This window comes from Belonocnema kinseyi, chromosome 9, assembly GCF_010883055.1.
Source record: "Belonocnema kinseyi isolate 2016_QV_RU_SX_M_011 chromosome 9, B_treatae_v1, whole genome shotgun sequence".
Lineage (NCBI taxonomy): Eukaryota > Metazoa > Arthropoda > Insecta > Hymenoptera > Cynipidae > Belonocnema > Belonocnema kinseyi.
This window is the reverse complement of record NC_046665.1, coordinates 100,353,178-100,358,636: the sequence shown is the minus strand read 5'-3', so window position 1 is coordinate 100,358,636 and position 5,459 is coordinate 100,353,178.

Below are 5,459 nucleotides of genomic sequence, written 5' to 3'. Positions count from 1 at the left end.
AAAAGATTTCAAAATATTTCGAAAGATTTCTAAAATTGTGAATGAAGAATCTGTAAGATTTGAACAAATTTGTTTTTATTTTGCAAAATTACAAAAAAAAATTACGAAAAATTGGAATAATTTAAACATATTAAAAGTTTTAATAATTTTGAAAGGATTAGAAAAATGATTTTCTTAAGATTTATTGGAAAATTCGTTATGATTTTTTATTATGGAAAACAAAATTGAAGTGAAAATTGAAAATGATTTCAAAACATTTGAAAAGATTTCCTTAAATTTTTTTCAAAGGTTTTAAGTAAATACATCAGTTTTCTTAAATTTCCTAGAAAAATTTGGAACATTTCAAAGTGATTCTTTTACATTTTGAACGAGTTTTCAAAATTTAAATGAAAAATTGAGCCCGGCATCAATATTTTTAGGAATTTAAAAGGTTTTGAATAGATTTACAATATTTTGCAACGTGGAAGCATTTCCAAAAATTTATCAAATATTTTGTATCTCTTCTAAATTGATAAATGTTCTAAATATCTTTGAAAGAGGCTCGAATTTTGACTAATATTTTGTAAAATCCTGCAAGATAAACATTTTGTTTAAACTAATAGATTCTTTTTTGAGACATATGAAGTATTAAAAAATCTTTTCTAATTTTCTTAAGAATGTTATAAAATTTATATTCATTTAAGTTTAATAACAAACTATAACACTTCTTTGCTTGTAAGTAATTTTAGTATTCGTTTTTTAAACATTAAATGTTTCGAGGATTTTCAGGCTTCCTTATTAGGGAAAATTTGGTATAGGAATATAATAGCGAACATTTTTTTATATTCAGCATACTTTTAATATACTTTTGAAAAGTAAATTTACATTCCCGGAATGGTAATAAGAAATTGCAACACATGTTGTAGTAAAATCTGTAATAATATTTAGTATAATAATAATATGCAATTGTAAGGATTTTTAGGATTAAATTTCAAAATTTTATAATTTCCGAATCATGTAATTTTTATAACTAGATATAATATATTATTTTCTGTAGTGATAATTTCAACTGAATTCATTATACTTACGAAAATCAGTAAACATTGGGCAGTTGAATTATATTTCGGAAAATTCTATACAAAGTGAAAATAAAATTTGTTTATGCTGAAACAAAATCGACATGACTTTATTATAAACGAGAACGAGTTTTTAAATTAAAATGATTTAAAATCATTAAGTTCGGAGAATTTGATTGTATAGAGTTATATTTCGATTCGTAAAATTAAATTAATAACTTTGTGTACATTGTTAAAATTTTCCAAAATCTTACCTCACTTTTAATATAATTTTGAATAGTAAATTAAAATTTTTAAATGGTAATGAGAAATTACAATACAATACAATACAATGATTTTAAATTAAAACAACTTTTTAAAAAATTATTCTTTTGTTTGAAGATTCATCATGTTAGTTAAAAATGTTTATTTTCGGGTTGAAAATTAATTGGGTTTGTAGGAACTTCGTCATTTTTAATTGAAAATTAATCTTTAAAAATCGACTAAAAACCTTGAAATTCCATGATTAATTTCGAAATCCTTAGAGATCCTTTGCGATCTTTGAAATTTATTAAAAATTAATTTAAATCTTTAACAATATTGTGGGAATCTTTAGAAAGCTTTTAAAATCCCTAAGATGTATCATAATCTTTTAAAAGCCATTAAAATTTCTTGAATCCCTTAAAATCCTTTATATTGTTTGGAAATCCTTTGTAATTTCGCTAAATCATTTGAAACCTTATTAAATCCTCTAAAATCCGCGGATATACTTTCGAATCTTATGAAATCCTGTGAAATAATTAAAATCCCGTTAAATCTCTTAAAATCCATTAAAATCCTTTCATATATCTGAAAATCGTTTCAAATCCCTTGAAATCTTTTTAAATCTTCGAAGTCTGATTAAAATACCCTCATGTCCTTCAAAATTCCTGAACATTCTTTGTCATCACTTGAAATCTTTTGGCATCCCATGACCTATTTTGAAATCTCTTAAACATCCTGAAAATCCTTTAAAATCTGTTAAAATCACTTAAATTCTTCAAAATCCCGTAAAGTCTTTAAAATGAATTAAAATCCTTATAACAACTGTGGGAATCTTTCCGATTCTCTTGGAATCCCTTACAATGTATTGTAATCTTTTAAAAGTCATTAAAATCACTCGAAATTCCTTAAAATCGCTTATATTATTTGGAGAACCTTTTAAATTCCGCTAAATTTGGTAGAATCTCTTTAAATCTCTTGAAATCTTAGAATTTTTATTGAAATTCCCTTATGTCATTCAAAATTCGTGAAAACACTTCAGTATCACATAAAATTCGTTAAAATATCGTAATTTATTTTGAAATCTTTTACAATCCCCTAAAAGCTAAAAAATCCCTCATAATTATTAAAAATCGGTGGTAATCTAGTAAAATCTATAAAAACTAGTTAAAAATTTTGAAATGTCATAAATAATTTCAAAATTTCATGCTATCTTTAAATTTTTGGAAGACCTTTACAATGATTGAAATTTGTGATAACAGCGGAAATCTTTTGGAATCTCTTGAAATCCTCGAAATCCCTTAAATCCTTGATAATATTCGGAAATCCTTTAAAATTCCGTTAAATATTTGGAGTCTGCAAATCTTTTGAGATTTGAATGAAAGCTTTGAATCTCTTTGAATCTTCGAAATCCCGTTAAAATTACTTAACATCCTTTAAAATTAGTGAAAATACTTCGGCATCACATAAAATCCTTTAAAATCCAGTGAATTATTTTTCAATATTTCGATATCTCTTTCGATGTCTCGTAAAAATTGTTTCGATCTCTCGTAAAAAACTGTAATTTTTTAAAACTCTTCAAACTCTTAAAAATCATTTGAAATCTGTAAAGCCATTTGTATTCCTTTGGAATTATTTGAAATGCCCTAAATTTTGTTTTTGTAATTCTTTGCGATCTCATTATATGCCTCAAAAGTTTTGGAAATCCCTTGAAATATTTAGGAGTCTTTTAAAATGTCCTGAAATCGAGTAAAAATGTAAAATCCTACGTAAGAAGGCGTGTGTGGGGGGGGGGGTAGTTAAAAATCTTACGAATCGTTACAATAGTGTTGGAGGAGGTATAGAGTTTTAAAAATTATCCCTAGGTAATTAATATACGTCTCCTTACGAAAATTGAAAATCGATTGCAAGTTATTTTGTAACCCTCTGGTGTTACAAAAGTGTGCCTAGGCGTGAAGCACGCGTCGCGTCTAAGAGGGGATAATCGTAAGCTGAAGCTGATACTTTGATAGGACGAAAACGAGTGTAACGGTGGGACAGGTGAACGAGGGTTTGAACGTTCCAGCAGGGTAGTAGATGGACGTGAGACCGATAGGTACTACGTATCCGGGTGTTGGACATTCGTAGGATCTCTTGACGCGTGCATCGATGTCCAACGGTCCCGAGGGAAATCCACTTCATGATGGGAATCCCATTATTTCCCGAGCGATATAAAAGTAGGTAGGTAGTCCAGTCGTTCTGGTGCTGCTGTCCAGTTGAGGCTATTCTACCACCCGTCGAGCCACCCTCCTGTCTTTTTCTCTCTTTTCCATTTCTACGCTGGTGTCTCTCTCCCTCACCTCCGGCACTATATTTCTCTCTTTCTCGGACATTCTCTCCTCCTCGCCTCTCCCACTTGCTCCATTTTTCTCTCTGCTTCTCTCGACTGCCATTTCTCCATTGTCTCTTCTCGTTCTCTCCTGGGTGTTAGGCCACTGGTCTTTTCGGTCATTCCGGATCCATGTGGTTAAACGTTATTCCCCATTTGACAAAAGATTAACTAAATAGGATAGCGATTTTAAATTGGTAGAATGAGGAAGTGAATTTAAAAATAGGGTTGTTTTATAAAAATATGATTCGAAAATAAATCCCACTGGTTCAGCGCCAGCATATAGCTAAATTATTCCACTTATTGTCAGAGGTTACTCTATAAATTGATAAGCATATCAATACTCTCTGGTTTAGTATATTATTTCGAAAAGTATTTTGAATTCACTTGAATTTTTTTGAATTCGTATTGAATTCCTTTGAGTTCGTTGAATTCTATTTTAATATATGCATTCTTCTTATTTTGTTTGAATTGCTTGAATTGCTCTGAAACACTTTCAAATTCTTTTCAATTCTTTTACATTCATTGAACTCTTCTGAATTTCTCTAAATTCTCCTAAATTTCTTGGGTTCGTATAAATTACCTAAATTCCTATATTACAATAAATTTCTTAAAATAAACTGAATTATCTGAAAGCAGAGAATTAAGAGAATTGGTAGAATTCAAGGTATTTAGAGAATTCATAATGAATTCACATAGAGTTTACATTGAATACATTTGAATTCTTTTGAGTTATGTGAATTCTATGTACATTCTTCATAATTATTCTGAATGAATTAAAATACTTACAAACGCTTTGAAAAACTTTTAAATTCTTTGAACTTCCTTAAAATTTTCTGAATTCCTCCGGATTTCTAGAATTGTCTGAATTCCTCTAAATTCTATGAATTTCTTGAATTATTTTAAAGTTCTTGGAATTAAGTTAATTATTTGAAGTCAGCCATTTATGTGTATGCAGAGAATTCAGGGAATTAACATAATTAAGAGAATTAAGAGAATCCAAGAAATTCCTTGAATTCTCTCAAATCACACTTTATTCCTTTGAATTCTTTAAATTCTATGTAAATTCTTCCTAATTCTTTTGAATAGCGTAAAATTTACAAACGATTTGAAAAACTTTTAAATTCTTTGAACTTCCTTAAAATTTTCTGAATTCCTCCGGATTTCTAGAATTGTCTGAATTCCTCTAAATTCTCTGAATTTCTTGAATTATTTTAAAATTCTTGGAATTAAGTTAATTATTTGAAGTCAGCCAATTATGTGTATGCAGAGAATTCAGTGAATTAACGTAATTAGGAGACTTTAAGGAATTCCTTGAATTCTCTGAAATCGCACTTTATTCCTTTGAATTCTTTTGAGTTGTTTAAATTCTATGCACATTCCTTCTATTTTTTTGAATGACTTAAAATACTTACAAACGCGTTGAAAAACTATCAAATTCTGTGAACTTCCTTAAAATGTTCTGAATTTCTCCGAATTTCCAGAATTGTCTGGATTCATCTAAATTCTCTGAATTTCTTGCATTATTTTGAATTCCTTGGAATCACCTTAATTATTTGAACTGAGCAATTTTGCGTATGCAGAAAATTCAAAAAAGCCAAGTAATTTCTCGAGTTCCCTGAAATCACATTTAATTCCTTTAAATTCTTTAAAATTCTTTAAAATTCTCTGTATTCTATGTACATTATTTTCATACTTTTTAAATTTAATTTATTCCTTTAATTTAATTTATTTCTTGAAATGACCGAATTCACATTGAATTTTCTTCAATTTTTTGAATTCTGCAAACTTCCTTA